The 11072-nt window shown below is 44.7% G+C and overlaps 1 pseudogene; it reads left to right on the forward strand.

Annotated features, from left to right (window-relative positions):
• Positions 1–219: 219 nt before the first annotated feature.
• On the forward strand, positions 220–339 carry LOC136637090 (5S ribosomal RNA; annotated as a pseudogene).
• The last annotated feature ends 10733 nt before the right edge of the window (positions 340–11072 follow it).

The raw sequence follows: 11072 nt of genomic DNA on the forward strand, positions 1-11072 counted from the left end.
CTGCTGAGGGCCCAATCCTATCCAGTTTTCAAGGGCCAACGCAGCGGTGCCAATGGGGTATGCACTGCGTCTTGTGGTGGGGCAGCAGTCACAGAGACCTTCTTAAGGTATGGGAACATTTGTTCCCTTACCTTGGGGTTACATTGAGGCTGCACTGGTACTGAAAAATTGGATAGGATTGAATCCCAGTCAAACGTGTACGTAGCCATAATTTATAATTTATACAGCAACTGTTACCCTGCACATGCCCAATCTTGTCTGATCTTGGAAGCTAAGCAGGGTCAGGCCTGGTTAGTACTTGGATGGGAGACCGCCTGGGAATACTGGGTGCTGTAGGCTTATACCATAGTCTTTCGAGACTGAAGGTTGCCAACCAGCCATAATTTAAAGAAGGGGGCTGGTTTGGATGTGTGGATGGTGTAGCCAACCTGGCCCCACTTCCAGTGTGTGCACATGTCCTGCCCCCTCCTGCTATGGTGGGGCACCATTGCCTAATAGCAACACTGTTATAATAACAGTGTCATCTGTGGAACACTTGCAGAATAGGGGCTGGAGTTTAGGCATAGAGCACCTGCTATGTGTGCAGGAGGTTCTAGTGTTCAAACCCTGACATCTCCAGGCAGGACTCCTGTCTCAAACCTAGAGAACCGCTGCCAATCAGCATTAACAATACTGACCGAGATGGACCAATGGTGTAACTCCGTATAAGGCAGCTTTCCTGTGTTTGCAGAGTGGGGTGGGCTTGTTGGCCGAACCCCTGTTCCACTCCCAGTGTAAAGCAGGGAGGGGAGCAGGACATGTGTGCTCATGGTCCTCGTCATATGGTGGGTGGGCCTAGCAGACAGTATCATCCAAAATAGCCCAGTGTAAAAACAGTCCTGACTGTGAGCACACCCAGCAGCAATTAGAAAGCAACATCATGTTAGAACAGGGGTGCCCAAACCCCGGTCTGGGGGCCACTTGCGGCCCTCAAGGCCTCTCAATGTGGCCCTCAGGGAGCCCCCAGTCTCCAATGAGCCTCTGGCCCTCCAGAGATTTGTTGAACCTTCACTGGCCCAATGCAACTTCTCTCAGTGTGAGGGCAATTGTTTGACCTCTTGTGTGAGCTGTGGGATGAGAGCTCCCTCCGCTGCTTGCTCTTTCACATCTGTGATGCAGCAGCGGCAGCTAAGGAAAGGTCAGCCTTGCTTTTTGCAAGGCCTCTTATAGGCATTGAGCTATTGCAAGACCTTGATTCATTTATATAAGTTCATCTTTAATATATTCATTTATGTAAACTTATGTAAATTTATTCAAATTTTAAATGTAATTTAATTATTTATTTCCCCAGCCCCCGACACAGTGTCAGAGAGATGATGTGGCCCTCCTGCCAAAAACTTTGGACACCCCTGTGTTAGAAGAATAGGGCTGGTCTGAAAGTTCTCAGGTGCATATGGGAGATTCTTGCCAAGGACATTTTGTTAGGTCTTCCTGGCAGCTAAAACTCTGATGGTGGTGCTGGGAGAGTCTGATTCTCATGGGTGACGGTGAAGTGTTTCTGCGGGTTGTATCCGACCCATGGGCCTTGTGTTTGACACCACTGGAACAGAACATGAATTCTTTCAGTGAGTTTTCTGGTTGAATCAATTCCTTGAAGACATTTTGCTTGCAATGCAGTATGAATCATCTAGATGTCGGGTTAAGCATCTTGGCCAGTGGCTTATCTCTCTCTTTCTTTGAATAACATTTTTGCTTTAGATTTCACTTTACCTGGTCAAGCACGGGAATTAATTTTGTTTTAATTGCAGAGCCCAGATCCAAGAGAGCCCCTTTAGCACGATCAAAGGACTATTCACCAGGGAAAATGTTTTCACAGAAGAAGTAGCGTTATTACAGAAATGATTCTCCAGCACAACAACATCCTCTCTTCAGTTGTCTCAGTGTGATCACATTATTGCATGTGGAAGCTGACTGCCTGCTTTTGGATGATAAGTATTATCTATTGTACTGCAGAGTTTTCTGTCAGAGCAGTGTATGTTTTTTCAGCTTTCCAAACATGCTTCGAGATCTTAACTTGGGCTTTTTATCATCTGAATTTCAGCCACAAACTTGCTGAAATTAATCTAGTAAAAGTGCTAAAAACAGCATCTGCAGCCATGGACACCAGTGTGGAGAAGATCTGCAATGAACTGGAAGAGAGCAGGGCAATCTTAGCAGGGAGTGTCTCCTCATCGTTTCGGCAAATAAAATCATTGCTGTTTAAGTCACATATATAAAGCTCTTAGGGCCTGGCAGAACTACAGATCACTAGGAATAATATCCAGCTCTTAAGAGTTTATGCTTGCCTCTCCTTATAACATGATAAACTAGACTGTAATAAAAATTGTAGGCAGTTTCTAGGGTTCCAGCTAGGAAGGCATATCCACTCACTCCAATGAGAATTCCCTTCCTGGGAATACTGGACTACCATCACTGGAGGACTTCCACATGTGACTATCACATGACTTTCCATACCCTTATTTCAGTGACTCAGGGCCCAATCTTGCCCAATTTTCCAGTGCTGATGCAGCCTTGCCAATTGGGCATGCACTGCATTCTGCAGCGGAGGTATACAGTAACTGAGACCTCCTCAAGGTAAGGGAACATTCGTTCCCTTATCTTGGGACTGCGTTGCAGTGGCATCAGTGCTAGAAAGCTGGATAGGATTGGTCCCTCAGTGTGGGAGATCAGGGCTGTAGATGGTAAGAAACTTGAATGTGTGAGTCCCAAATGCTCTGCAGGTCTTCATGGGCCACTTCCAACTTTTCCTCCATCCAGCAAGGGAGATCCACCTGCAAAAGCTACATTTCATGTAGGTAGCAAATAGGTATGTAGATCCACATCTGCGCATATATTTTCACCCATGTCACAGTCACATTTCTCATTGATGCCCCATTGAACTGTCCAAGGTTGCATATTTTTGATGTTGACATGCATCCTTAAACAGAGCGACCAGTTGTTATACATGACTTGTTGGACGTGCCTACAGATGAAGAAGAGCCGACATTTTCTAGGTTCCCTCAATAAAGGTATTTAGGAACCACTACCAGCATGTTATTTTAAGACAATGTCCATTGTGTTACAGCACTCCAATTTCTAAGGACAGCTGCTCTGTGCTATTCTTTCAATTTGATCCAGCGACATTATGCCAGATTGAAGTCATTAAGCAAGGAAATTTCAATGGATAGTTTATGCCCATTTGGTCTGTTACAAAGGAATTAGTAAAAACTTGCAGCTCCAATATTTGTTCATCCGGTTCATACTGAAGTTCATTATTTATTTGGAGCGATATATACCGTGTATATGGAAAAGCTTGGCTTGTAAATTACAATCTGTTTGCTGAGTTTTTGCTTTTGCAGAAGCAGCTACACTAAATTAATACTTCAGCTTTCTTTGCAATGGAAATGTTTAAAATGCCATTACAATTGAGCAGTTCATTTTTCACTTTGAGAGAAACAGAAAGGTTGCTTTATTTCTCACAAAAGGCAAGAGAACCAATTAGTCTAAGTCCAATTAATACGTGAGTTCTGCTCAAGATGATTTATTCCATCCAGAGTTTGACTTGAAACATACAAACCACACACGGTATAGGAAGAATCTCCTTTATTGCCTACATCATCCTCTTCCAAATAAATACCGTAGGAGTTGGGTGCTATTACATATAAAGCTTCCTTATACTAGTCAGACTACTGGTTCACCTAACAAGTGTTTATTCTGGCAGCACCTCTCTATGATATCTTCTAGCCCTGTTCTTTGAAAACCTTTAAACTACAGATGCCAAGGATTAAAACCTGCATGTTACCACTGAGCTATGCCATTCCACACTATTGTAATATTTTACTATAGTATTATGTAGTAACAGTAGTAAAATAACTGTAAATACCAGTTATTATTATTAATGTTGCCAATGACCTCACAAAATGTGCACAATATCCTAACTCCATCTTGGTTTTTAGCCCACATTCCTGAGAATCAGCCAGGAATTTGCCCTATAAGGGGTGAGGCATGGCTCCCATCTGTCTCTTTCTAGATTGTGAGTCTCAACATTCTAAATAATTAAGGCTGCAATCCTAATCACACTTTCCTGAGAGTAAGCCCCATTGAACAAAATAGAACTGAGTAGACCTGGTTAGGCTTGTGCCCTAAGTAAATAAATAAGTAAGTAAATAAATCAAAGGACATGTCAAAGGGTTAACTGGCCTTATCCCATGAAAGGCAAACCAATAGCTTGAATTGATCATGCAACTTGTTTTAGCTTCGACGTAGCTTGACAATGAATGACAGTGAAGGCCCGACCTGAGTAGGAAGCCTTTCTAGCCTTTCCTATTGATGAGAGCCTCTTGGCCAGCCTACTTGGGCACTGTTCAGTGCACAGGGAGATGCTCCAACCTGTAGCCCCGGGGTCTTACCACATGAGGTGAATGAGCACACAGCTTTGGGTTCCTGAGGCTATGCAGAGAAGAGTGTATCTGTGTACATTTTAGCTTTGTGTGTGTATGATTTTTTGCACTGTGACCCTGCTCTGGAAGTATATCAACTCATTTTGAAAGGGTTAATTCTTCTCAAAAATGAAGCAATAGGTAGTCTTGTCTGCTTTCAAGGATGCTATTTGTGACTTACAGAAGACAGAGATTGTTCCATGGCCTAATCCACACATTATTAAAAGCAACCATTAATGTACAAATGTTGCTTTGAGTAACGCCAGCCTTTGTCTCTTACTTCTGTCTTTGCGTGATGTTGTTATATTGCTACTCTGGAACCTCACTGCGTGACAAGCCTTCCACAGTGCTGGAAATCTGAGAAAAAAAACTATCCCCTTTTAAATATTTGCCAAATGGTAGGCTTTTATCTTGTAAATTAAATCTTGAATGGCTAGCTAAACCTTGAACCTAGCTAAACCTTTTTTCCTCTTAATGGTGAATTTTGCTTTCATTATGCAAATATTATGCTTCAGGAGGGTTTGTTTCACATTTTAATCTGCTTCTTAGATGCCTGTTCAATGCAAATGCATCTGTTGGCAAGAAGCTGAGTTTGAACATGTGCAGCCATGTGTAATATAAGGACCTAGGAAGGAGCCATATATTGAGTCAAGCCCTCAGTCTACCCAGCTCAGTGTTATCCACTCTGACTGGCAGTAGCTCTCGAGGGTTTCAGGCAGATGTTGAACTCGAGATCTTCTACATGCAAAGCAGATGCCCTGCTATCTCTGGAGCATTTAGATGACTATGGGCAGAATCCTGGGTTGCCTTTGGGCCAACGCAAGTCCCTTGCGATGGCCTGGGAGTGTTGCAAATATACGTTTGCGCCTCCTTGAGAGTTGGGGAGGCTGGCGCAAGGACACATACCAGCCTTCCTGCAGTGGAGTAAGCCCTGAGATTGGTGAGTTTGCACCAGCAGCAGGCTGCCAGCATGAGGATCTGGGGAGGGTGGGAGGACAGAACTGGGGCATTCAAGGGTAGTGGGAGGGCGGATGGTGGGCAGGCCTGTGGGCAGGCTGGGCCCAGGAGGGGGGTGGTGCCAGGATCCAGCACTTAGGCCAGATCCTAACCCCCTCCCTGGAGGCCCAGCCTAGCACTGGGCTGCTCTTTAGGTGGCACAGATCTGAGTAGCCCCATTCAGGCTGCTGCCACATTACCCGGGATAAGGGGAATTGATTCCCTTTGTCCTGGGTTGCACTGCAGCCAGCCCCAACTCTGCGCTGGACAAGGGACAGGCCAGTTGACCTGCCTGTTTCACTGCAGGTTCGAATTGAGCTGTAAGAGACCAGTCCTATCCTCCCCCCTCCCCCCGTGCAGCCATGCCAAAAACAGGTGTGCTGTATCGGGGGGCGGGGGGGGGGGGGCGGCGGGAGGGAGATCAGGAGGCTTCCAAGGCAAAAGGGGATTAAAATCCCCTTAGGTTTCTGTAAGCCTCCCCCTCCTTGGGTCTCCTTGGACCTGCACTAGTGATTTTGCTAGTGCAAACAAGGGAGAGAAAGGGGCCAGGGGGTCTTCAGGAAAGGGGGTAGGATGGGATCACCATCTCTGGTGGATCCACCTCACCTACAGTTTCACTACCCTGGTCCACCCCCACCCCCAAGCAGGGTGACCAGATACAATGGAGGACACTGTGTCCATCCCTTTAACTGTTGTAGAAAAGGGAATGTTGGCTAGTGCATCTTTTTAAACCCTTCCATGTTGAGCTGCACCTGACAATATTCCTCTTCTATACAATAGTCAAAAGAATAGGCATGGTGACCTCCATTTTATCTGGTCACCCTGCTCCCATCTCTCTCCCTCCAGTGGGAGCCAGGAGAGCTGATGATGTGCATGGGAATGCTCCAGCTTTCCTGCCAGCACTCCTAGCAGCATGCTACTCACCTTTTACGACCAGTGCTGACTGCTTAAGAGTTGTCAGTGCCAGAAGAAGAGGGACTGGATTGGGCTGTAATGAAAGCAGAAAAACCTGATAGGGTAAATTTGGGGAAAGGGTTCAAGACCATAAGCTATCTATTGTAGTTTAGTGGGCTGCCATATTGGTAGGCAGTACCAGTTACTTCTATGCCTGAACCAACACATTCTTTGCTGGAAGTTTTGATAAAAGTTTCTACATTTTTGTCCAGCCTTTTACGGTAGCTTGATGTGCAGGAGATTGCCAACCAAGCTGCTTTTACAGGTACGGAATAGGGTAGGCCATTTGTTTCTGATCAGTTGGCAACCCTTCTTGATAACAGCCATATAAAAAAGCCTGTTAAGAATAAAATAGCCATTTGTAATACTTTAGTTACAGCTGGAATTTTGATTAGCTAAACACTTTAATATCACCAAAGTGAGAAGCGTTTCAGTTCCCAGGGAGTAAGACTAATGTCTCTTTTTTACTACAGCCATAGACAATAATATGATGGCAAAGTATCTGTGCTTAACAGCATGTTAATGTCTATAGGGCAAAATAAAATTATTTTCAGCTTTATGAAAAGGCCCTGCGATACAGCTGATAATTCAACATGAAAGTGGTGGAACTGAGCTAAGAGGGGTTACACCCCCCCATCTTCCCACCGTTGAATTATGCAGCTAATAATACATTCAAAATGTATTGAAAGTTTAATGAAATTTACTACAGTTTCATCCTGCCTTTTTCTTTTTCTAAAGGGTAATTATAACGATGGGAATTCATCACTCCGTAATGCAGGAACGCTACAAAAGGAGCCCAGAAAATTCTTTGCCGCCTTTCTGTGTGAATGTTGCATCTTGTTACTTTGGAGAAATGTATTCGGTTGCGTAGCGCATCTGTTCTCCTCCCCTCCCCTCCCCCCCACCCTTTCACACAGAAAGCTAATTCCTTTGTCTTTCACTGGATTATAGATTTGAGTTGGCTGTACAGACTGCCATGGTCCAGGGAATTCATAGCTGGAGTTTAATTTGTAGAGTTGGTAGAGTTTATACATTGCTGTCAGCAAGACAAAGGATCCATTAGCCCCTGCAGCTAATTAATAGAGGTGAAATGAGCATTGCAGCCATTCTTAAGCCTGTGTGAGGTTTGTGTGGGAGGAAGGAGGCTTGTTAGCTCTGTGGCAGCAGAGCTGCATCCAGGAACTTTGGAAGTGCAATCGCGGCTTGTTATTAATTGCAGGTGTGGACTTGTGTGGTAGCAAGAAAACTCTGCCTGCGCTAATCCATCAAGCCCCAAATAAAACGAGAGCAGAAAAACCAATCCCCTGTTCAGTGAAGTTTGAGTCAGGTTTATGTGCTTGGTGGAGTTGATGCTGTTCCAGTTTGGGCCATCAGCGGAAATGGGAGTTGTTGGGTTGAAGCTGTGACATCTAATTTGTCACTGAAATATACTTATTACTAGGACACGAGACTTAATTATGCAAGCTTAAGCTGGTGTATTAGGAGCCATGCAAAGAGCCCAGGGAAAGATGACTGGTCTGACAGACAGCACTAAGACTAATGCTACAGAATAGGAGCTTCATGTTTTATTTCCTACAAATCCGTAGGAGAGCAAATGGGAATAGGAAGGATTTCTCCAGTGGGAGAACAAGAGTATTTGAGTTCGATGTTTAGTAACTGCTGATCAGACTTGTGCAAGGCTGTCTCTTGCCCCCATCACAAAAAAAATTCACCCTATGTGCAGTTCTGGCTATGTTTTCTCAGTCTGGCTTGCCCGAAGCACATGACAGACCATCAGGCAGAAGAATTCGTCACAAGATTAAATGGCCAATGCAGTCTTTCTTGTTTAGGTTGTGCAGTGGTTGGTGTGATGCCTTCTGGAGTGTCAGTATACAGTGTCATCTGAAAGAGCTACTTAGGCTACTCCCAAGGAGCATACAGTGTAATATAGGCCTTGAGGAAACAATGGAGGGAGGAGAGAGAGAAAGGCCGGGAGAGAAGAATGTGGGCAAGTGCTATTATGTGGACTTCAGAGTTGGTTACAGATAGGAATGGAGATTTGGGGAATGCCAAAGGCCATGTAGGAAAGGAGGGACTTAAAGAAAGGTCCGCATAGTGGGCAGTGAGGGGAAATGGGTGGAGGCACTGAGGAGGACAGGGGTGGCAGAGTTGAAGGAATGGGAGCACTTCTCAGATTCAGGGGCAGTGGATTTCCTCTTACTGTGTTTAGAAGGCTAAGATGGGCATGATCTGGCTAGTATTTGGGGGATTGTAGATTGCATCTTATTTGAGAACTGGTTGGGGTGGGGGATCATGAGTAGGATATAATTATACGGGGTGACCCAAAAAAACCAGAACCCACAAAAATTTTATTAAATCCTACAAAGGTCCAGTAAATTTCAAGAAACTTTTCCTTGGTTGACCAAGACATATTGGGAAAGATTATTGTTCCAATATTTCATGCACAAAGTCAACTTGTATACCCTGAAAGAAAAAAGAAGAAAAATTAAAATTAACAGTTTTATTCAAAGATTTGTGGGTTCTGTTTTTTTTTGGTCCACCCTGTAAGTAAGTGCCAAAAGAGAGGGTGGGAAATGGTCTTTGATAGTTTTAGAAGTAAGGGTAAGGTATCGGCATTGAAATAGTGGTATCTGCTTTTGGGGAACTATTCGGATAAACCATTTGCTTTATGGTTGCACAGGGCAGTCTATTTGTCAAAAGAAAAGCCATCGACTAAGTGAGTTAGATTAGGCTGAGAGATAGTGACTGGCTCATGGTCACCAAGAGAGGTTCATGGGTGAGTGGGGAATTCAACCTGAGTCTCTCACCAACCACTACACCAGTGATTCTCAAACTTTTTAGAGGCCCTAATTTTCAACCTCTTTCATCTCAGGGCACACCGGTAAGGCACTAAAATGGTTCAAGGCACACCATCTGTTTTTTGACAATTGAAAAGGCACACTGTGCTGTCACATTCCCCAGTGGCCCTACTAATAAATGACCCTCTCCCAAATTCCCATGGCACACCTGGGGACCATTCACAGCACATCAGTGTGCCACGGCACAGTGGTTGAAAATGGCTGCCCTGGAGGCTGCTGCTTGATTTATAAATGCCAAGGGGTGTGGCTATACTGGTGATTGGGCAGCTGTGCTCCCCCCTCCAAGTAGCAGCTTGTTTATCCTTTGATGAACACAGCCTACTCTGCCTGACAGTTTCACAAACCATTGTGTCACAACCCACTGGTGGATCCTTGACCCACAGTTAGAGAACTGCTGATCCTAACTGCCTGCCTGGTAAGAGCCATGGGAAAGTTCAAGTCCCAAACATTCATTATCTCAACTGAGCTCTGCATGTTTATACTGTATTGTTAGTATTGGGCAATACACTTTCCTTTTGGAATGAAGAAAAAAAAATATGTTTTTGTCCTGGTGATGTAACCCCATGGAACATGATTTTTGCTGTTAATTACAGGAAGAGTCAAATACGTTTTCTGTTTGTTTTAAAATAGCCCAATGACAATGAAAGCTTGACATTAAGTACAGCAATTTTTACTTTACTTCTGAAGATGACCAGATGGTTGGTTTTTTGTTTTTTTCATTTTTAATGGTGCATTCATTATTTGCTGTTGCCATATTCTTGAGGTGTCTGGCTGTTTTATTGCAAGTGTTTCCTCACCTGCAGCTGTCAAGCAGTTTTGGAAGTGATTTTTGTTTCTTTTCAAAGATTTTTAACACCTTACCTGAAAATATTGCTGAAAATATCTGGGCATGGCTTTGGTTCTGAGTTCTTGTGAACCAGCAGATTCCCTTCCCAAGTCCCCTGATGACTTGGCTCCTGGTATGATTGTAGCAGTCATCTGGCATGGGCAGTGGTGGACCTCCCCCATCTTGCTCCCAGGCCAAAGCTGCTCCCTGAAAAACTGCCCCCTGAGAAAGATGCCACCCTTTCCGTGCACGAAGTTGCCCCCTACCTCTGAAGCATGACAGAGCCTCATGCAACCTTAGAGCTGACTGGGGAAGCCTTGTGAGGCTTCCCCGTGGCCTTAAACTGCAGTTCGGGAAAACTAGAAGTGCAGTTTCTGACCAGGTCGGGAGCCTCGGGGAGGCTTCCCACGTGGTCCTAGAGGCACACTGACTCAGTGCCCGGGGCATTTGCCCTGTCGCCCAGCGCTGGGTCTGTTGCTGGGCATGGGCATGCTTTTGTTTACTGAATGCTGAAGAGAGAGCATTGGTTGTGGTGTTTTTCAGTACAAATGGCATTGACAAATGGGTGTCAAAGAATCAATAACAAAAGACATTGGAAATCAAATAGACATGACAACATAGGAAGTAGAAGTCCAGGACCTCCAAGGTAGTATTCTTGGAAAAACTACTTGTTCTTTGCATAGGGTCAACTAAACGGGTAGTGCTGTATGGCTGTCTTCTTCAGGTTTTCCTGATGAGCCATTCTGGGTTCCTGCAGAGACTGAATTTGTTCTTGCATTATAAACACAGCCACTGCCTCTGACTAGTAGGCAATATGGTCCAATGTGAAACCCTGTACAAAATACTGGACCAACTCCATCCAGCTTTTAGTTATCTGTATAGCCTGATTTAAAGTATTTTTTTCCCCAGGTAAAGGCCAAGCCTGTATAGCCCTTCCTTTCGAAGAGAGCCAATGACCAGCCTAGACCAGCAGAACTATAA

Source organism: Tiliqua scincoides, chromosome 1 (assembly GCF_035046505.1).
Source record: "Tiliqua scincoides isolate rTilSci1 chromosome 1, rTilSci1.hap2, whole genome shotgun sequence".
Lineage (NCBI taxonomy): Eukaryota > Metazoa > Chordata > Lepidosauria > Squamata > Scincidae > Tiliqua > Tiliqua scincoides.